The sequence below is a fragment of the Cervus canadensis genome, chromosome 17, assembly GCF_019320065.1.
Source record: "Cervus canadensis isolate Bull #8, Minnesota chromosome 17, ASM1932006v1, whole genome shotgun sequence".
Lineage (NCBI taxonomy): Eukaryota > Metazoa > Chordata > Mammalia > Artiodactyla > Cervidae > Cervus > Cervus canadensis.
In genome coordinates this window covers 61,012,608-61,036,750 of record NC_057402.1, presented here as the reverse complement: position 1 = coordinate 61,036,750, position 24,143 = coordinate 61,012,608, and the positions used below count along the sequence as shown (strand labels likewise).

General features: G+C 38.3%; 1 protein-coding gene across 1 annotated transcript in view; it reads right to left on the bottom strand.

The window, feature by feature from the left end:
• The window catches only part of LOC122454822 (gamma-aminobutyric acid receptor subunit gamma-3), a 774,851-nt gene that overhangs the window by 550,885 nt on the left and 199,823 nt on the right, over positions 1-24,143 (bottom strand). The gene's annotated exons all lie outside the window — the stretch shown is intronic.

The window sequence follows — 24,143 nt, the reverse complement described above, 5'->3', positions numbered from 1 at the left end:
GTACAGGAGGCAGGGACCAAGACCATCCCCAAGAAAAAGAAATGCAAAAACGCAAAATGGTTGTCTGAGGAGACCTTACAAATAGCTGTGAAAAGAAGAGAAGTGAAAGGCAAAGGAGAAATGGAAAGATATACCCATTTGAATGCAGAGTTGCAAAGACTAGCAAGGAGAGATAAGAAAGCCTTCCACCATGATCAAAGCAAAGAAATAGAGAAAAACAATAGGATGGGAAAGACTAGATAACTCAAGAAAATTAGAGATACCAAGGGAACATTTCATGCAAAGATGGGCTCAATAAAGGACAGAAATGGTATGGACCTAACAGAAGCAGAAGATATTAAGAAGAGGTGGCAAGAATACACAGAAGAATGGTACAAAATGACTCAGATAACCACGATGGTTTGACCACTCACTTAGAGCCAGACATCCTGGAATATGAAGTCAAGTGGGCCTTAGGAAGCATCACTATGAACAAAGTTAGTGGAGGAGATGGAATTCCAGTCAAACTCTTTCAAATCCTGAAAGATGATGCTGTGAAAATGCTGTACTCAATATGCCAGTAAATTTGGAAAACAGCAGTGGCCACAGGACTGGAAAAGGTCAGTTTTCATTACAATCCAAAAGAAATGCAATGCCAAAGAATGTTCAAACTACCATACCATCGCACTCTTCTCACACGCCAGCAAAGTAATACTCAAAGTTCTCCAAGTCAGGCTTCAACAGTATGTGAAAAGCAAACTTCCAGATGTTCAAGGTGGATTTAGAAAAGGCAGAGGAAACAGAGACCAAGTTGCCAACATGTGCTGGATCATTGCAAAAGTAAGAGAGTTCCAGAAAACATCTACTTCTCCTTTATAGACTATGCCAAAGCCTTTGACTGTGTGGATCACAAAAAAATGTGGAAAATTCTGAAATAAATGGGAACACCTGACCACTTGACCTGCCTCCTGAGAAATCTGTATGCAGGTCAGGAAGCAACACTTAGAACTGAATATGGAGCAACAGACTGGTTCCAAACTGGGAAAGGAGGACGTCAAGGCTGTATATTGTCACCCTACTTATTTACCTTATGTGCAGAGTACATCATGAGAAATGCTGGGCTGGATTGAAGCACACAATGCTGGAATCAAGATTGCCAGGAGAAATATAAATCACTTGAGCTATGCAGATGATACCACCCTTATGGCAGAAAGTGAGGAAGAACTAAAGGACCTCTTGATGAAAGTAAAAGAGGAGAGTGAAAAAGTTGGCTTAAAGCTCAACATTCAGAAAACTAAGATCATGGCCTCTGGTCCCAACACTTGATGGTAAATAGATGGGGAAACAGTGACAGACGTTGTCTTTTGGGGCTCCAAAATCATTGCAGATGATGACTGCAGCCACGAAATCAAAAAATACTTGCTCCTTGACAAAAAAGCTATGACCAATCTAGACATCATATTAAAAAGCAGAAACATTACTTTGCTGACAAATGTCCGTCTAGTCAAAGCTATGGTTTTTCTAGTAGTCACGTATGGATGTGAGAGTCGGACTATAAAGAAAGCTGAGTGCCAAAAAACTGATGCTTTTGAACTGTGGTGTTGGAGAGACTCTTGAGAGTCCTTTGGACTGCAAAGAGTTCCAACCAGTCCATCCTAAAGGAAATCAGTCCTAAATATTCATTGGAAGGACTGATAGTTTAGCTGAAATTCCAATACTTTGGCCACCTGATGCGAAGAACTGACACATTGGAAAAGACCCCAATGCTGGGAAAGATTGAAGGTGGGAGGAGAAGTGGATGACAGAAAATGAAATGGTTGGATGGCATCACCGACTCAATGGACATGAGCTTGAGTAAACTGGGAGTTGGTGATGGACAGGGAGGCCTGGTGCGCTGCAGTCCCTGGGGTCACAGAGTCAGATATGACTGAGCAACTGAACTGAACTGAATCTCCCCCTATGGGAAAATTCAATTACCCAGCCTTTGCCCTATTTTTTTTTTCCTATCTTACCTTCTAAGAGACATGGAAGAAGGTAACAAACAATTATCAATGTCACAGCATAGGGACACAGCACCACTAAAAGACAGATTCAATCATAACAGAGCACTTTCTCTTTCTCTCACTTTACTAACGTCCCCAGTGTGACTTCAGTATAATATCACTGGATTACAGCTGAAAGTATTGCAAGGCACAAAGATTATCTAAGGAGTAGTTCAAAGGGAAGATCAAAAACATCAAGGGAGACTGAAACACAATTTGAAGTCCCTGTTACCTACAGCCACAGTAAATATTAAATAAACTCAGTCAAACTACTAGCCAGCTTAAATCAAAACCTCACACTGAAAGTCTGTTTGCCCTTAGTGCCTATTACTGAATAAATCTCATCTGCATTTCAACTAAAAGCTACAAGTCATATGAAAAGAGAAGTAAAAACACAATCTGAAGAACCAAAAAAAGTATGAGAAGTAGTTAGGAAATGGCACAAGTTCTGGAACTACCAAAGAGGAAATTTGAAATATTTATGAATACTGTATAAAGGGCTATAAAGGAAAAATTATACAATAACAAGATAGATGGATAATGTAAAAAAACTTCAGAAAGCCAAAGGAAACAAGAAAATATCAACAGAAGCCAGAGAGCAGAAAAAATTAAATATGTAGGTGTAAGTTTAATACAACATGTACATGATTTTTATGTTGAAAAGATATAGCATACAACATATATTTCATCATGTTTATGAAAGAAATAGAAAAGATTTAAATAAATAGAAAGACATATGTTTATGAATTAGAAGATCCAACATAGTAAAAATGTCTTCTTTCCAAATTGAGATAAAAGTTTAATCCAATTCCCATAGAAATCTCTACAAGATAATTGTGTATGCACAAATACATTTATTCTTAAATTTATATGTAAAGGCATTGAAAATAAAACAGATCTGAAAATGAAGAATAAAGTAGGAGGAAGCACTCAACACAATATTATGGTTACTATATATACTACGGTAGCCATATGGTTTGCCAATAGGGGAGACATAAATGTCAAGGTAACAGAACAGAGAAACTAGAAAGAGTCCACCTATAGAGTCAAATGAATTTTGACAATGGTACACATGAAACTCAATGGAAAAGGGGAACATTTCCAACAAAAATTCTTGGAATAACTGAATAGTCATCAGCCAAAAAAGAACTCAAATTAAACTTCAAATCTTATACAACAAAATCCCCAAGATATCACATTTAAACATAAACTTATAAAAGGAAATGAAATTGTAGGACGTTTAGTTAGTATCAGAGAATTGTTGCTGGAAAACACCAACAGAGAAGTTATATATAGAATATATTTAAAAAAAGGGTAACTCAATGATATAAAAAAAAATCCAGTTATAAAATGGATGAAAGACGTGAAGAGACATTTAACACTGATGAAAAAAACCAAAGATCTAAAAACATGGAATGCCATACAATCTTTATGAATTGAATGACTCAACATAATGTGTCTGAAAATAGATTCTCCCCAAATTGATACACAAGTTTAATAAAATTTGTATCAAAATTTCAGGCAAGATGAAGCACAAGCTGTAACCAAGATTATCAGGAGAGCTATTAATAATGTCAGATATGCAGATGACATCACCGTTATTGCAGAAAGCGAAGAGGAACTAAAGTTCATCGTGATGAAGCTAAAAGAGGAGAGTGAAAAAGACGGTTTAAAACTCAACATTCAGGCCCGAGCACTTGTCTCATGCATCCAGCCTGGGCTGGTGATCTGTTTCACCCTAGATAATATACATGTTCCGATGCTGTTCTCTCAAAACATCCCACCCTTGCTTCTCCCACAGAGTCCAAAATTCTGTTCTGTACATCAGTGTCTCTTTTTCTGTTTTGCATATAGGGTTATCATTACCATCTTTCTAAATTCCATATATATGTGCTAGTATACTGTATTGGTCTTTATCTGGTGCACTGGGAAGACCCAGAGGCATAGGGTGGAGAGGGAGGTGGGAGGGGGGATCGGGATGGGGAATACATGTAAATCCATGGCTGATTCATGTCAATGTATGACAAAAACCACTACAATGTTGTAAAGTAATTAGCCTCCAACTAATAAAAGTAAATGGAAAAAAATAAATAAATAGATAAAACTCAACATTCAAAAAACAAAGATCATGTCATCTGGTCCCATTATTTCATCACAAACAGATGGGGGAGAAATGGAAACGGTGACAAGAGTTTATTTTCGTGGGATCCAAAATCACTGCAGATGGTGACTGCAGCTATGAAATTAAAAGACACTTGCTTCTTGGAAGAAAAGCTATGACAAACTTAGATAGTATACTAAAAAGCAGAAACATTACTTTGCTGACAAAGGTCTGTACAGTCAAAGCTATGGTTTTACCAGTATTCACGTATGGATGTGAGAGTTGGGCCATAAAGAAGGCTGACCACTGAAGAACTGATGCTTTTGAACTGTGGTGTTGGAGAAGACTCTCGAGAGTCCCTTGGACTGCAAGGAGATCAAACCAGTCAATCTTAAAGGAAATCAATCCTGAATATCCATTGGAAGGACGGATGTTGAAGCTCCAGTACTTTGGCCTCCTGATGCAAAAAGCCAACTCATTAGAAAAGACCGTGATGCTGGGAAAAATTGAGGGCAGGAGGAGAAGGGGAGAGCAGAGGACAAGATGGCTGGATAGCATCACCAACATGAGTTTGAGCAAGCTCCGGGAGATGGTGAAGGACAGGGAAGCCTGGCATGCTGTAGTCCATGGGGTCGCAGAGTTGGACACCACTGAACAAGTTGAACAACAATGACCACATTCCCAAAAGCACATAATTAAATGGAACTTGCCCAGCCTACCTCTTGTTAACTGTTGTCTATAGCATACAATTTGGGAAGTGCTAAAGCAGATAAAATGAAGGGATATAAATATTCTTCTACCATGCACATGTTATTTTTAATTTAAAGTAATATTTGGTGATTATATACAGAAGTGCAAAAATGTTGAAAATAGAAACACTCATTCCCAAACTACAAAGGACAATGTAGATTTTTCTGCAAAGTTTGCCATAAATGTGCTCATTGTTTCTCTATATTTAAAATTATTTCACTTATATAATCCAGAAAATAACGCTATAAAATGGAAAGACAAACATCAGTATCACCACAGTAGAAATCCAAATGATGGTTGTATCACATCTGGAACCCCAAAAAAAGAAGGAAGAAGAGGTAACTATTGATTTTCTCAGATCACTCTTATATGGAAGATATGCACTTTAAACATAACAAATCTCAAAATGAAGATTAACTGACCTACCCAACAACAGCAGTAATAAGAGAACACTTTGTATATGTTAAATTCTGAGCCAAGTGCTGAAATACTCCTCTGTGGAATACTTAGGACCACCCTATATTGTTACTCTTATTACTATTGTTTCAAAAGAACTGAAGCCCAGAGTGAAATCAAACCATTTTCCCCCTATTGAATTGCCTTGTTCAGTTCAGTTCATTTCAGTCACTCAGTTGTGTCCGACTCTTTGCGACCCCATGAATCGCAGCACGCCAGGCCTCCCTGTCCATCACCAACTCCCGGAGTTCACTCAAACTCAAGTTCATCGAGTCGGTGATGGCATCCAGCCATCTCATCCTCTGTTGTCCCCTTCTCCTCCTGTCTCCAATCCCTCCCAGCATCAGGGTCTTTTCCAATGAGTCAACTCTTCACATGAGGTGGCCAAAGTATTGGAGTTTCAGCTTCAGCATCAGTCCTTCCAATGAACACCCAGGACTGATCTCCCTTAGGATGGACTGGTTGGATCTCCTTGCAGTCCAAGGGACTCTCAAGAGTCTTCTCCAATACCACAGTTCAAAAGTATCAATTTTTCGGTGCTCAGCTTTCTTCACAGTCCAACTCTCACATCCATACATGACCACTGGAAAAACCATAGCCTTGACCAGATGGACCTTTGTTGGCAAAGTAATGTCTCTACTTTTTAATATGCTATCTAGGTTGGTTGTAACTTTCCTTCCAAGGAGTAAACATCTTTTAATTTCATGGCTGCAATCACCATCTGCAATGATTTTGGAGCCCAAAAAATTAAAGTCTGACACTGTTTCCACTGTTTCCCCATCTATTTCCCATGAAGTGATGGGACCAGATGTTGTGATCTTAGTTTTCTTTTTTAAACTTTTTAATTTTTTTTCCATTTATTTTTATTAATTGCAGGCTAATTACTTTACAATATTGTAGTGGTTTTTGTCATACATTGACATGAATCAGCCATGGATTTACATGTATTCCCCATCCCGATCCCCACTCCCACCTCCCTCTCCACCCGATCCCTCTGGGTCTTCCCAGTGCACCAGGCCCAAGCACTTGTCTCATGCATCCAACCTAGGCTGGTGATCTGTTTCACCCTTGATAATATACATGTTTCGATGCTGTTCTCTCGAAACATCCCACCCTCGCCTTCTCTCACAGAGTCCAAAAGTCTGTTCTGTACATTTGTGTCTCTTTTTCTGTTTTGCATATAGGGTTATCATTACCATCTTTCTAAATTCCATATATATGCGCTAGTATACTGTATTGGTCTTTATCTTTCTGGCTTACTTCACTCTGTATAATGGGCTCCAGTTTCATCCATCTCATTAGAACTGCTTCAAATGAATTCTTTTTAATGGCTGAGTAATATTCCATGGTGTATATGTACCACAGCTTCCTTATCCATTCATCTGCTGATGGGCATCTAGGTTGCTTCCATGTCCTGGCTATTATAAACAGTGCTGCGATGAACGTTGGGGTGCACGTGTCTCTCAGATCTGGTTTCCTTGGTATGTATGCCCAGAAGTGGGATTGCTGGGTCATATGGCAGTTCTGTTTCCAGTTTTTTAATGAATCTCCACACTGTTCTCCATAGCGGCTGTACTAGTTTGCATTCCCACCAACAGTGTAAGAGGGTTCCCTTTTCTCCACACCCTCTCCAGCATTTATTGCTTGTAGACTTTTGGATGGCTGCTAATGGTACCTCATTGTGGTTTTGATTTGCATTTCTCTGATAATGAATGATGTTGAGCATATTTTCATGTGTTTGTTAGCCATCTGTATGTCTTCTTTGGAGAAACGTCTGTTTAGTTCTTTGGCCCATTTTTTGATTGGGTCATTTCTTTTTCTGGAATTGAGCTGCAGGAACTTAGTTTTCTTAATGTTGAGGTTAAGCCAACTTTTTCACTCTCCTCTTTCACATTCATCAAGAGGCTTTTTAGTTCCTCTTCACTTTCTGCCATAAGGGTGGTGTCATCTACATATCTAAGGTTATTGATATTTCTCCCGGCAATCTTGATTCCAGCTTGTGCTTCTTCCAGTCCAGCATTTCTCATGATGTACTCTGCATAGAAGTTAAATAAGCATGGCGACAATATACAGCCTTGACGTACTCCTTTTCCTATTTGGAACCAGTCTGTTGTTCCATGTCCAGTTCTAACTGTTGCTTCCTGACCTGCATACAGGTTTCTCAAGAGGCGTGTCAGGTGGTCTGGCAATCCCATCTCTCTCAGAATTTTCCACAGTTTATTGCGATCCACACAGTCAAAGGCATTGGCATAGTCAATAAAGCAGAAATAGATGTTTTTCTGGAACTCTTTTGCTTTTTCGATGATCCAGCCTTGTAACCCCTGTCAAAAATCAACTGACCATAAATATAAGTTGATTTTCGGATGCACATATTTCACTTATGTGCATGTGTATCCTTATGTCAGTACCATACACTCTTGATTACTGTAGTTTATTGTAAATTCAGAAATCAGCAAGTATCAACCTTCAGCTTTGTTCTTTTTCACAGCTATTTTTGCTCTTCTGTGTTGCTTGCAATTTCCATGTCAATTTTTGGAGCCTCTTATCAATTTTATGGAAAAAGGGGGCTGGGATTTTGATTGAGATTGTTTTAACCTGTAGATCAATTTGGGGATATTGTTATCTTCAGAATGTTGTTACCCAATCTACCAACATGCATTATCTTTCCATTTATCTAGATTTTTAACTTCTTTCAATAATGATTTATAATTCAGAGTATCCTAGTCATACATTTATTTTATTAAACTTATTCATAAATATTATATTCTTTTGATGCTATTGTCAATGGAATATTCTTTAATTTTCAGATTTTTCACTGCAAATATCTAAGATTCAATTGTTTCTGTACATTGATCTTATACCCTGTGACTCTGCTGAACTTCTCAGTTCTAATACAGCTTTGTTGTTAAGAACATATCATCTCCTAATAAAGATAGTTTTACTTCTTTCTTTACAGTAGATATCTTTTATTAATTTTATTACTAATTTGCATAATTTCTTCGAGTGTAACCTCCTGTTGAATAGAAATGGTGAGAATGGGTATCCTTGTCTTATACTTCTTCTTAGGGTGAAAGCTCTCAGTCTTTTACTAAGTATGATGATAGCATGGGTTTCAGCTCAGTGGTGAAGAATCCAACTGCCAACGCAGAAGATGCAGGTTCAATCCTTGGACCAGGAAGATTCCCTGGAGAAGGAAATAGCAACCCACTCCAGTATTCTTGCCTGGAAAATCCCATGGACAGAGAAGCCTGGAAGGCTACAGTCCATGGGGTTGCAAAGGATCAGACACAACTTAGTGACTGAGCACATAACGCGTGATGTTAGCTGCGTTTTTCATTGATTCCCTTCATCAATGTGAAGGAAGATAACTTTTATTCCTAGTTTTTGGGAATTTTGTCATAAAATAATGTTTCATTTTTTCAATTGATTTCTCTGTATCTATTGAGATGTTCATTTGACTTGTTGGTCTTTTTGACAGATTTTCTATCTATTCAATAGATTTCTATCTACTCAATTGAAACTTCTATTAAATTTCATTTCACTGAATTCTATTCAAATCACATTTGAAATTCTATTGAAATGTCTATTTCAACAGATTAATGTTAATGTGAAACACGAAATATTCTATGAATATGGAACATTATGTTGAATGATTTCTGTATATTGAACTATTCCTATATTCCTAGGATAAACCCTACTCGGTCATTCATTGGTGTGTAATCACATTTATATGACACTAGATTCAATGAAATATTATTTTGAGGATCTTTGAATAGATACTCATAAGGGATATCGATCTTTAGTTTTCATCATCTTGTGATGTCATCCTCTGGTTTTGGTATCAAGATAATATTGTCCTTAGAGAATGAGTTTGGAAGTGTTCCCTTATCTTCAATCTTTTGAAGAGCTTATGAAAGAAATATGTTAATTCTTCCTTAAATTAAGATCAGGTAGACTATGCAGTGAAACCATCCAGGTCTGCACTTTCTAGATGGGAAAACTTTTGATTACTAATCAAATCTCTACATGTGATAGGTCTATTCAGATTTTAACTCTTTTTGAAAGTCCTTTTTGAGATAAACTTAATATAAAAAGTTTTATAATTTTCACTATATACATTTTGCTATGGTTGAACATATGCATATACCTGTGATATAACCACCACAAACAAGGTAATAAATGCATTCATCACCTCCATAATATTTCTTGTGCCTCTGCCTGTTTTTGGTGGTATAAGAACACTTAACAAGATTCACCCTCAAGTTTTTAAGTGCACAACATAGCATTGTTAATTATAGGTTCCATGTTGAACAGTAGATCTCTAAAATTTATTCATCTTGTATAACTTTATACTCACTGAACAACATTTTCCGGTTTCCCCTTCCATTCCCTGAAATTCTCAAGATACTAAATAAAAAAAAAAAAACTCCATTTCAGAATGTTAAGTCATCCAATCTACAAAAACATGCATTGTCTTTCCATCTGTTTAGATTTTTAATGTCTTTCAACAATGATTTATAGTACAGAGTATACTAGTCATTTATTTTTCTAAGTTTATTCCTAGTGTTGGTTTTGATACTACTGCAAATGGAATATTCTTTAATTTTCAGATTATTCATTGCAAATATCTAAGACTCAGTTGTTTCTCTATATTGATCTTAATCAGTTCAGTTCAGTTCAGTTGTTCAGTCATGTCCGACTCTTTGCAACCTCATGAACCGCAGCACGCCAGACCTCCCTGTCCATCACCAACTTCCAGAGTTGTGATGGACAACTACCCAAACCCATGTCCATTGAGTCATTGATGCCATCCAACTATCTCATCCTCTGTCGTCCCCTTCTCCTGCCCTCAATCTTTCCCAGCGTCAGGGTCTTTTCAAATGAATCAGCTCTTCACATCAGGTGGCCAAAGACTGGAGCTTCAGCTTCAGCATCAGTCCTTCCAACGAACACCCAAGAATGATCTCCTTTAGGATGGACTGGTTGGATCTCCTTGCAGTCCAAGGGACTCTCAAGAGTCTTCTCCAACACCACAGTTCAAAAGCATCAATTATTCGGCACTCAGCTTTCTTTATAGTCCAACTCTCACATCCATACATGACTACTGGAAAAACCATACCCTCGACTTGATGGACCTTTGTTGACAAAGTAATGTCTCTGGTTTTTAATACGCTGTCTAGGTTGGTCATAACTTTCCCTAACCCTAACCCTAATTGATCTTAATAGATGGTAAGATTTCAGAGCACCTGAAATAAAAGAAATTTCCCAAAGCATCCAGAAAGAAGAAAAACATCACAAAGAATAATTAATCAGAATGATATTAAAAATTTTTTTTCTTTTTTTTTTGATATTAAAAATTTTAATAAGCAAAATTGAAGAACAATGGAATAATGCTTTCATAATCCTGAGGGAAAATGATTTTCAATCCCACAGTGGAGTTTAATCAAGGATGAAGAAGGTCTGGGATCCTGGGTAAAGGGGGTCCAATGCCAGAGGAAGGTGGAGCTCCTCAAGGAAAATCCTTATATGACAGATGTCCGTCAGGATTACAGCTCTCCTAGGTCTACATAAAGTGCTGTAATCCAGATGGACATCTGTCATATAAATCATCAGACCGAACTGACTGCATAGAAAATTCTAATGAGAGGTGTGTTACAAACTGTTGAGAGTACAGGAACTTTTAGTGATATATTCTAAAAATTAAACTGAGCCTACAGCAGAAAAGAAGTCAGTTTTTTACTTCAAGGAAAAACAGAGAGTTTGATGAGAAATGACACTAACCTAACAATGAAGAGAATTTACATGGTTAAAAGAATGAAAACTCTCTCGTATGTGTTTACCCAATTCAGATGCATTTATGCAGGCAGGATGAAGGTTGTGGACAGGGGCTGTGAGGTACTCAGCAACGACTATAAATATTCAATCATTTGTGTTTAAAATTAAATCAAAGAAGCAGAATACCCAGATTCCTGATAAAGAGAGATAAGTATCAGAAAATCACAGCTTAAAAAGGTGAAAGTTGTTGCCTCTGGTCTGGCAAATAGGATTGAGAAGACAGACATGAATTTTGTTATGTTTAAATTATTCACAAATAATATAAGGATAGGAAAAACAAGTTAAATGAACACAAAATGAAATTCAGGAAAGTACACACATTTTCAAAGTGCTGTTGCACTGTTCCCATTTATGGGGGAATAAGCTACTACGTCCAAGGCCAAACTTGCCTGTTACTCCAGGTATTTCTTAACTTCTTACTTTCACATTCCAGTCCTTTATGATAAAAAGAACATTTTTTTGGTATTACTTCTAAAAGGTCTTATAGGTCCTCACAGATCTGTTCAACTTCATCTTCTTCAGCATTAGTGGTTGGGGCATAGACTTGGATGATGTGTCTTAGATTTGTGGAAGTATCTGGTGGAAAAAGTAAAGTCCGATGCTGTAAACAACAATATTGTATAGGAACGTTGAGTGTTAGGTCCATGAATCTAGCTAAATTGGAAGTGGTCAAACCGGAGATGGCAAGAGTGAACATCGATATTTTAGGAACCAGTGAACTAATGGACCAGAATGGGTGAATTTAATTCAGATGACCATTATATCTTCTATTATTGGCAAGAATCCCTTAGAAGAAATGGAGTAGCCCTTATAGTCAACAAGAGTCCAAAATGTAGTACTTGGGTGGAATCTCAAAAATGACAGAATGGTCTCTATTCATTTCCATTGCAAACCATTCGATATCACAGTAATCCAAGTCTATGTCCCAACCACTAATGGTGAAGAAGATGAAGTTGAACAGATCTATGAGAACCTACAAGACCTTTTAGAACTAACACCAAAAAAGATGTTCTTTTTATCACAGAGGACTGGAATGCAAAAGTAAGAAGTCAAGAGATACCTGGAGTAACAGACAAGTTTGGTCTTGGAGTACAAAATGAAGCAGAGCAAAGGTTAACAGAGTTTTGCCAGGAGAATGCACTGGTCATAGCAAACACCCTCTTTCAACAACACAAGAGACAACTCTACACTTGGACATCACAAAAAGCTCAACACCAAAATCAGATTGATTATATTCTTTGCCCCTTGATGAAAGTGAAAGAGTGAAAAAGTTGGCTAAAACCTTAACATTCAGAAAACTAAGATCGTGGCATCTGGTCCCATCACTTCATGGCAAATAGATGGGGAAACAGTGGAAACAGTGGCTGACTTTATTTTTCTGGGCTCCAAAATCACTGCAGATGGTGATTGCAGTCATGAAATTAAGACACTTACTCCTTAGAAGGAAAGTTATAACCAACCTAGACAGCATATTGAAAGGCAGAGACATTACCTTGTCAACAAAGGTCCATCTAGTCAAGGGTATGGTTTATCCAGTGGTCATGTATGGATGTGAGGGTTGGACTGTGAAAAAAGCTGAGCACCGAAAAATTGAGGCTTTTGAATTGTGGTGCTGGAGAAGACTCTTGAGAGTCTCTTGGACAGCAAGGAGATCCAATTAGTCAATCCTAAAGGAAATCAATCCTGAATATTCATTGGAAGGACTGATTCTGAAGCTGAAACTCCAATACTTTGGCCACCTGATGCAAAGAGCTGATTCATTTGAAAAGACCCTGATGCTGGGAAAGATTGAAGGCAGGAGGAGAAGGGGATGACAGAGGATGAGATGGTTGGATGGCACCACTGATTCAATGCACATGAGTTTGAGTAAACTCCGGGAGTTGGTGATGAACAGGGAGGCCTGGCACGCTGTGGTTCATGGGGTTGCAAACAGTCAGCCACAACTGAGCAACTGAACTGATATTCTTTGCAGCCAAAGATGTAGAAGCTCTATACAGCGAGCAAAAACAAGACCAGGAATTGACTGCAGCTCAGATCATGAACACATGGCCAGGCCACAGGACTGGAAAAGATCGGTTTGAATTATTGCAAAATTCAGACTTAAATTGAAGAAAGTAGGAAAAACTACTAGAGCATTCAGGTATGACCTAAAACAAATCCCTTACAATTATACAGTGGAAGTGACAAATAGATTCAAGTGATTAGATTTGACAGACAGAGTACCTGAAGAATTATGGACAGAGGTTCATGACATTGTACAGGAGGCAGTGATCAAGACCATCCCCAAGAAAAAGAAATGCAAAAAGGCAAAATAGTTGTCTGAGGAGACCTTACATAGAGCTGAAAAAAGAAGAGAAGCTAAAGGCAAAGGAGAAAAGATATTTTCATCTGAATGCAAAGTTCCAAAGAATAGCAAGGAGAGACAGAAAACTCTCCTAAGAGAACAATGCAAAGAAATAGAGGAAAACAATAGAATGAGAAGGACTAGAGATCTCCTCAAGAAAATCGGAGATACCAAGGGAACATTTCATGCAAAGATGGGCTCAATAAAGGACAGAAATGGTATGGACCTAACAGAAGCAGAAGATATTAAGAAGAGGTGGCAACAATACACAGAAGAATTATACAAAAAAGATCTTAATGACCCAGATAACCACTATGGTATGATTCCTCACCTAGAGCCAGACATCCTGGAATGTGAAGACAAGTGGGCCTTAGGAAGCACCACTACAAACAAAGCTAGTGGAGGTGATGGAATTTCATCTGAGCTATTTCAAACCCTGAACGATGATGCTCATATAGTGCTTCACTCAATAGGCCAGCAAATTTGGAAAACTCAGCAGTGGCCACAGGACTGGAAAAGATCGGTTTTCATTTAAATCACAAAGAAAGGCAGTGCCAAAGAATGCTCAAATTACCACACAACTCCACTCATTTCACATGCTAGCAATGTAATGCCCCAAATTCTCCAATCTAGGCTTCAATAGTACATGAACCAAGAACTTCCAGATGTTCCAGCTGGATTTAGAAAAGGCCAAGGAAACAGAGAGCAAATACCAACATTTGCTGGATCATAGATAAAGCAAGAGAATCCCAGAAAATTATATACCTCTGCTTCATTGACCCTGCTAAAGCCTTTGACCATGTAGATCACAAGAAAGTTTAGAAAATTCTTAAAGAGATGGGAATACCAGACCTCCTCACCTGCCTCCTGAGAAACCTGTATGCAGGTCTAGAGGCAACAGTTAAGAACTGGACATGGAACAATGTACTGGTTCAAAACTGGGAAAGCACTATGTCAGGCTGTATATTGCTACTCTTCTTATTTAACTTATGTGCAGAGCACGTCATGAGAACTGTCAGGCTGGATGAAGCATATGCTGGAATCAAGTTCACTGGGAGAAATATCAATAACCTCAGATATTAAGGTGACACCACCCATACGGCAGAAACCATAGAGGAACGAAAGAACCTCTTGATGAAGGTGAAAGAGGAAAGTGAAAAGGCTGGCCTAAAACTCAACATTCAAGAAATGATGATCATGGCATAGGGTCCCACCACTTCATTGGAAATTGATGGGGAAAAATGGAAACAGCAACAGACTTTCTTTTCTTGGACTCCAAAATCACTGCAGATGGTGACTGTAGTCATGAAATTAAGATGATTGCTCCTTGGAAGAAAAGCTATGACCAACCTAGACTGCATATTAAAAAGCAGAGACATTACTTTGCCAACAAAGATCCATCTAGTCAGAGCTATGGTTTTCCCATAGTCATGCCTTGATATGAGAGTTGGACCATAAAGAAAGCTGAGCACCGAAGAATTGATGCTTTTGCACCATGGTTTTGGTGAAGACTCTTGAGAGTTGCTTGGACTGCAAGAAGATCAAACCAGTCAACCTAAAGGAAATAAGTCCTGAATATTCATTGGAAGGACTGAGGCTAAAGCTGAAATTCCAATACTTTAGCCACCTCATGCGAAGAGCCAATCCATTGAAAAAGACCTTGATGCTGGGTAAGACTGCAGGCAGGAGGAGAATGGAATGACAGAGAATGAGATGGTTGGATGACATCACTGACTCAATAACATGATTTTGAGCAAGCTCTGGGAGATGGTGAAGGACAGTGAGGCCTGGCATACTACAGTCAATGGGGTCGCAAAGAGTCAGACACGAAAGAATGACTGAACAACAACAACAAGCTACTATGTCAAATCCTGATAAAGAACTTTGTCATATACTCCAGAGCTGTAGACCTAGAAGAAAGCAAAAATTTTATTTATTGTTAACAAATGCAAAAGTAACCCTCCCCATCCCTACCCCATTCCCCCAAAAGAAGACAAGATGAAAAAGTAACTGAATATAGGTTCATTTTTCAGAGAATACCTATGGGTTTGTGAAAGAGAATGCAAATATTCCCCAGAAGTAGACACAAAGTCCTCCAAACAAAGATGACAAACTTCTATAAACTCTGGAGAAAAAAGAAAAGTTGGGAGTTTATATTATAAAATCGTCACAGATGTCTCAGCTGTGCTGGCCCTAGTATATTGTACACTAAGCTTGGTTGTCCAGAAAGGATGTGCAGAGAGTGTTTAGAACACCTAATATTAAATGCATGTTGCTATTGTTACTATATCAAAAGAAAAAAAAGCACATAATCTGCTCTTATATTAGTAAAGGTTTCAACAATTATGACAGTGTAATGTGTTTCTTTGCAGACATGTAATATGTTTCGTGTCCACAGATGGGTGGATATGACTGAGTGACTGAACTGAACTGAATATATTTCTTCAGCCTTATTTCTTTTTTAGGACTAGGGAATCATAAGCAAAAGCATAGAGTATAATGTTGCTGAATTATTGTTTCTACTTTAACCTTCATTCTTATATTCATCTCCTTCTAAACCAGTCATAATTTGATTTGGAGTTAGCAGAATTAACTGAGCTTTAGCATTCCAAACTATGCTCGCTCCCTGGCATATTTTAGCAGGAAAGGGAATCTTTCCAGGCCCAGGCCCTTGGCATCCATCCTTTTTACCTACACTGCAGTAACCTGCCTGCTCCTCTTCCCTAGTCACTTCACTCCACATGCTTCTTCTTAATTTGAAAATTTTGGTCTTGGTCTTTATTTTGGGACTTTTATATCAATTGTTTTGCTTCCTCACAATTCTCTCACAAATTTCCTCAAGCTCTCTGAGAAAGGATTATTAACTTATCCGTGAACCTTTATTCAGCACATTCTGTGCTAGGTAACATGCCATTGGCTATAAGAATGAATCTGTAGGGTCATGGTCTACTGCAGGGTGGGGCAAAGACAGCCATTACAAGACAGATTAATACATGGTATGAAAGGATTAAATCCAGGGTGTGGGGCCAGAGCTCAAGAGGCTTCTTGCTATGTCAGCAGAATCTGGGAAGCCACAGGCAGGAAGGCCACCCAGATGGAAGCCCAAGATGTTAAGACAGAGACCTTTTACAGCAGTCTTGGGTCTGCTGCCATGAGCAATGGTGAGAGGAAAGTGGGGAAACTGAGGCTGGACTCAGATAATGCAGTACCTTGCATGTCCCATGAGGCATCAGGCCTTTTTCATAGAGTGGAAACCAAGTTTATTGCAAGTGGGAACTGCAATAGTATTGGAGGAAGGGAAGTCTGGAGGCAGCCCCATCAGTGGTCATTCAAAAGAAAAGGCCTAAGCAGAGTGGAAGGAGGGTGGTCTGTACTTTAGAGAATTCAAATAATGTAATTGTCACTATTGACTGAGTTCCATGGTGTGAGGAACCTAAGATTATTTCATATTTTTTAGACTGGAGAATACATTTAAAATATTGTATATCAATAGAGAGTATTCTACAATACTTAGAAAAGAAAATACAAATGAAAATGCCATTTAAAAGTTTTAAAGAACTTATATCCATTTCCACATACTAAGAACATGAGGCAGCTAAACCGTGATCACATTACAAGAGATCATTTAACTGAGAAATTATGTCTATTATACATGACTATTATGTCTATTATACATAATAATTTAACTTTATCAGCTCCTGGTAAAACACAAAGAAAGACATGGAATTATATAGTCACACTCTAACTCCTAAAATTAAAATCTACACTTTAACTGAAATCATTTTCAATTATTTCAGATATAATTTAGAAGCATTAGAACATACAGTCATAATTTTTTTTCCTGAAAATCACTTTCTCAAAGCTTCTATATGTCAAGTTCACATTCTTTATCAGCCATAATAAAATTCAATCCAAATTTTTACTCTTTGAAGATCTTTCTAAGTGATTCCCTAATGCAGAAGTCATTTTGTCAAATATTCCTTTCAGTTCAGTTCAGTTCAGTCGCTCAGTTGTGTCCGACTCTTTGCGACCCCATGAACCGCAGCACGCCAGGCCTCCCTGTCCATCACCAACTCCCAGAGTCCACCCAAACCCATGTCCATTGAGTTGGTGATGTCATCCAACCATCTCATCCTCTGTCGTCCCCTTCTCCTCCTGCCCTTAATATTTCCCAGCATCAGGATCTTTTCAAATGAGTCAGCTCTTCACATTAGGTGGCCAAAGTTTTGGAGTTTCAGCTTCGGCATCAGTCCTTCCAATGAACACCCAGGACTGATCTTCTTTAGGATGGACTGGTTGGATCTCCCTGCAGCCCAAGGGACTCTCAAAAGTCTTCTCTAACACCACAGTTCAAAATCATCAAGTCTTCAGCGCTCAGCTTTCTTTATAGTCCAACTCTCACATTCACACATGACCACCGGAAAAACCATAGCCTTGACTAGATGGACGTTTGTTGACAAAGTAATGTCTCTGCTTTTTGGGAGCCATAAAAAGGATAAAATGCTTAATTCATTTTTAACAAACACAACATGTTTTTGATATATATGTCATGGCTCAAGCTTAAAATATAGGGCCTGCCATTTCTTTTGCTTCAGGACTTTCTGTGGCTGTGGATGCTATAATATCCACTCCTTATGGTGCAGTCAGCTCTTCACAACTCCCACTTAGCGGGAAGCAAGGAACAAGCTTACTGAGCATCAACTCAGGGTACAACACTGCACTTTTTCTCCTGTCTCTCCTTTAGATGCGCAAGAGACATAATGTCAACGCTGAAGACACACAACTTGCCCTGGGCCACACAGCATACTCCAGACATGGTTTGCTTGGTCAGTTGTAAAGAAAGATCCTTCTTGAATGTCTCAGCAAAGTGCTGGAACTTCTGGAGATACTTGGAAGTAGCTGCTGAACAAATCAGGATGGTGTACAGAGTTTCTCTTGCTGCTTACAAGAACAGACTCTCTTCAAGTATGTAAGAACAGTCCCTTAGGAAAATAGCCTTTATCCATTCATTCAAAGAAGCTCTACCTGGCCACACACTCTTACTTTCAAGGTTATTTGATGTTTTCCCTAATTAAGATAGGTTGTTAGTTTATTGTTTATTTGTATAGGAACACACACACACACACACACACACACACACACACAAATCTCAATCACATTTATATAAACTATTGGAATTTACCAGGATAAAAAAGAAGCATTCTGCCTACATAGCAACTGATTATTTCTTGTCACCAGTCGAATATAAACACTTATTAATCAGTATAATCAGGTTTTTAAATACAAATTTTAGAGAAAATTACTGATCCTGCTTTGTGTGATGTATGAAAGTCCCATTTTATCACTCACAGTGTTAACTATTCTCATCATAGTTTGAAAAATCAACTCTAATTTGGGGAACACCATTGGTGAATCCCTGAAAATTTGTATCCTTTTTTCACTGAGGACCAGCCCTATGAGGTTTTGAAACAAAACACAGACACTTCAGAAATGATCTCTATCTTCAAGAAAGTCTTGAGTTTCTTATAGAGACAATTGTTTTTCCATCTACTTTGGAGAATGTGTTAAACAATGCTGACCGTGAGTACAGTAGGATCACCATGGAGAATGAAACCAATGTGAGCAGAAGTCCAGGAATGCTTCCTAGAAAAGGGGTTTGAAAGAGGGCTCTGGAACTAGGATTATTTGTACCTGTGATTATTCTGAAGAAGACAATTCACAGGTGGAAAGGGGAGGGGTTGAAAGGACAAGCCAGGAGTGGGAAGACCAGAGACTAGTGTGATAAGCACAGGAGCTTCAGAATATGGAGTGGACAGTGAACAGATTGATCACTGTTCTGGTGGTCTTCTGAAAAAGGGTAGCACCAACTAAGACTGGTGCTTAGTCTTTAGGGACTCCTGTCACAGAAAGTTGCAGAGGGGATCCCTTTTGAATACAGTTAAGGGAGGGTGTGGCAACAAATTGACATACCTCAATGATAAGAACTACGGCATCTCTTGGATAAATCTATATTTAGCATGTAACACCCACTCTAATTTATACGTACATTTAAGTTGATGATATATATTTTAAAATCTGGTCTCAGGCCAATCATTATGGTCACAGTCAAGGCCATTTCCAACATTAGCAATTCCCTAGGAATGAGATAAATAATACGTCAGACAGTTTTTTTGATGCCTGTGGATAAACTCAGACATGTGGTACCAGTTATCCTTAGATGATGGGAGGTAAAACGTAAAGCACTGAATTTCAGAGAGGACCTAAGAGTCAGAACAAACACTGTCAGAATTCCACTGGTTCATGAGTAAAGGAATATTGATTTTCTGCAATGAAATGCTTAAAATGCAAGTTCAAAGAAATCCCCTCCAGGGCTCCCTCTGCCCTCCAGGACTCTGTCCTTCCTGCAGGGCCCCTTCCTCCCCCCAGACTGAACACTCCACCATCCACAGGGGCCCTGCTGGACCCTCCAAGGTCCACTCTGCTTTCCAGTGTCCTCCCCTCCCCAGGGCCCCTGTCTTGTCCTCTGGACTGGGCCCTCAGCCCTCCAGGACTTCCCTCCATCCTCTATCTCTCCTCCTTTCAGGGCCCCCCAACCCTCCAGGGCACCCTTCTTTCTCTGGGCCCCCCCTCCACCCTCCAGGCTGAGACTTCTGCCTTCAGGTGACACATCTATGCACTCCAGAGCCCCATCTGTTCTCCAGGGCTCCCTCCAAGGACACTCACTGACCACGTAGGTCCTGTGGGTGCTGGATGGAGGGGACACAGAGCAGGCTCGATGGGGAGGGCCCCTCTAGGTGTGGAGGACTGGAGGACCCAGCTGGTGTTTCCAAACCCACTTGGCCCTGGGGATCCTCCTGGGGATCTGGGCCTGATCCTCTGCACTTGGAAGCCTGAGGCACCACAGGGGCCCCCATGGCAGGGAGTAGCACCAGGTTACCCTCCACACCCACCCAGGGCCTTTTGTGGAGGCATCAGTCCTGAATCAGGAGCCCAGCCCAGCCTAAATCTCACCTCTACTTAAAAATCACCACCACATAAGCCCTTTTCCACCTAAGTCCTGTCCTTCACAGCAAAGGTATCTTTTTTGTATTTTTTGCTTACTCTTGTTTTGTTGTTTTGCTTTTGGTTTCTTGGGGCTTTGTTTTATTTCTGTGCTATCTGCCAGTGGAGTTCAGTTTTACACTCCAGTGGTTGTTTCATACACATTCTTATTTTTTCTACTATTTCTCTTAGTTTTCTAAACTTGTTTTATTTTTTACTCTTTATTATTATTCTGCTCCCTCATTTTTATTATACACACACACATTTTTCCTTCTCTCTCTTTGCTATTAGAGTCCAGGTTTATTCTCCAGGGGGTTGTTATTTTTTAATCTTTGTTATAGTTATGCTTTTTTTTCTTTTTTTCCCCACAACCCATGACTTGTGGGATCCAGATTCACGGGACACAGATCAGGCCTGGAGTCCTGAGGCAGTGGTGCTGAGTCTGAACTGATGGAATAACAGAGAAGGTTAGGCCTCAGAAAATATTAATCAGAGCGAGATATCCCAGAGGTCCAACATCTCAACTCCAAACCTGACTCTACCCAACTGCCTGCAAACTCCACTGCTGGAAGCCTCAGGCCAAACAACTATCAAGAAAGGAACACAGTGGCACCCATTAAAAAAAAAAAAAAAGAACAACAACAAAATATGTTACAGATGAAGAAGCAAGGTGAAAAGCTGAAAGACCAAATAAATGAAGAGGAAATAGGCAACCTGTCTAAGGAGGAATTGAGCGCAACAATAGTAATGAAATTTCAAAATATTGAAAATAGAATGGAGAAAATACAAGAAATATTTCACACATTTAACAAACACCTAGAAGAAATAAAGAATAAGCAAACAGGGACTGAAATTAAAAAATAATCTACGAGGAACAAATAGCAGAATAACTGAGGCAGAAGAATGGAAAAGTTGGAAGATGGAATTAGATAAATAACTGCTCAAGATCAGGATAAAAAAAAAGAATGAAAATAATTGGGGAACGTCTCAGAGACCTCTGGGGCAATATTAATCACATATTAATCAAGCTAACACTTATTAGTCAAAAGACACATATTAATCAAACTAATAAAAATTGAACACAAAGATAAAATATTAAAAATAGTAAGGGAAGAGCAAAGATAACATAAAGAGAATCCCATAAGGCTAACAACTGATTTTTCAACAGAAATGCTGCAGGCCAGAAGAGAGTGGCAAGACATATTTAAAGTAATGAAAGAGGAAAGCCTACAATCTAAATTTCTCTACCCAGCAAGGATCTCATACAGAGTTTGACGGTTAAAAACTGTTACAAGAGATAAGGAAGGACACTATATAATGATCAAGAGAACAATCCAAGAGGATTTAACAATTACAAATATTTATGCGCTCAACACAGGAGCATCTCAGCAAACGCTAACAACCCTAAAAGAGGAAATCCACAGTAACAAAATAATATTAGGGGACTTTAACACCCCACTTACATTGATTGATAGATCACCCACACAGAAAATTAATCAGGAAACACAAGTCTTAAAAAATACATTAGAGCAGATGGACCTAACTGATATCTTCAGTACATTCTATCCCACAACAGCGGAATACACATTTTTCTCAATTACAGACGAACATTCTCCAGGATAGATAACATCTTGGGTCAGAAACCACGCCTTGGTAAAATTAAGAAAACTGAAATCGTGTCAGGAATCTTTTCTGACCACAATATGAGAGTAGATAACAATCACATGAGGGAAAAAAAAAAAAACTGTTAAGAAAACACAAACAAATGGAGGCCAAAAAATATGCTTCTAAATAACCAACAGGTCACTGAAGACACCAAAATGGAAATCAAAAAGTACATAGAAACAATTGACAATGAAAATATGATAAGCAAAAACCTGTGGGATACAGCAAAAGCAGTTCTAAAATGGAAGTTAACAGTAATACGAGCCTACCTAAAGAAAGGAGGAAACCATCAAATAAACAACCTAACCTTTTATACCTAGAGCAACAAGAAAAAGAAGAACAAAAATGAAAACAAAACATTGGAAAAAGGAAAGAAATCATAAAAATAAGAGCAGAAATAAGTGAAAAAGAAATGAAGGTGGCAATAGCAAAGATCAATAAAACTAAAAGCTAATTTTGAGAAAATTTACAAACCAAATTGACAAACTATTAGCCAGACTCATCAGAAAAAAAGGGAGACGACTCAAATCAATAAAATTAGAAATGAAAAGGAGAAGTTACAACAGAAAGTGAAGAAATACAAAAGATCATAAGAGACTACCATGAGCATCTATGCCAATAAAATGGACAACCTAGAAGAAATGGACAACTTCATAGAAATGTACAACCTTCCAAAACTGAACCAGAAAGAGATAGAAATCATGTCAGACCAATCACAAGTACCAAAAATCAAAACTTTGATTAAAAAAATCTTCCATCAAACAAAATTCCAGTGCCAGATGGCTTCACAGGGGAATTCTATCCAACGTTTAGAGAAGAACTAACACCTGTTCTTCTCAAACTCTTCCAAAAAATTACAGAGGGAGGAACACTCCCAAACGCATTCTCTGAGGCTACCATCATGCTAACACCAAAACTAAACAAAGATATTTTAAAAAATTAAGGAAAATATCACTGATGAACATAGATGCACAAACCCAGAATAAAATATTAAAAAACAAAATCCAACAACAAATTAGAAGGACCATATACCACGATGAAGTGAGGTTTATCCCAGGGATGCAAGGATTCTTCAATATACAGAAATCAATCAATATGATACACCATGAAAACAAATTGAAACATAAAACCCATATTCAGTAGATGCATAAAAAGATCTTTACAAAATTCAACACCCATTTATGATAAAAATTCTCCTGGAAATGGGTGCAGAAGGAACCTAACTCAATATAATAAAGGCCATATTCAAGAAACCCATAATAAACATTATTCTCAATGCTGGAAAAGTCAAAGCATTTCCTCTCAGATCAGGAACAAGACAAGGATACCCACTCTCATCACTATTATTTGACATAGTTTTGGATGCCATAGACACAGCTATTAGAGAAGAAAAAGAAATTAAAGAAATCCAGATTGGAAAAAAAGTAAAACTCTCACTTTTTAAGCCAACATGATACTATATATGGCAAACCTAAAAATGCTACCAGAAAACTACTAAAGCTTAACAATGAATTTAGTATAGCTGCAGGATACAAAATTAACACACAGAAATCCCTGGCATTCCTATACACTAGTAAAGAAAAATCAGAAAGATAAATTGGGAAACAATTGCATTCAACATTGAAACAAAAAGAAAAAAAAAAAAAAGAAAAAACCCAGGATTAAACCTATAAGGTTGGTGCAAAAATAACTGCAGTTTTGCATACTTGAATATTGCTGTTTGATATTGGGATACATTCTTAAATAAATGCAGTTATGTTTTATATAATTTTAATGCACATCTCTTGCTTTATGTTTTTTTGCTAATGACATTACTTGCTGTTTATTTTATGTTTGCTTTACACTAGGGAAATGATGTTAGACAAAAAAGTAAATATGAGTGATTTTCGTATTTGAGTCCAAATGGGTCATAAAGCAATAGAGACAACTT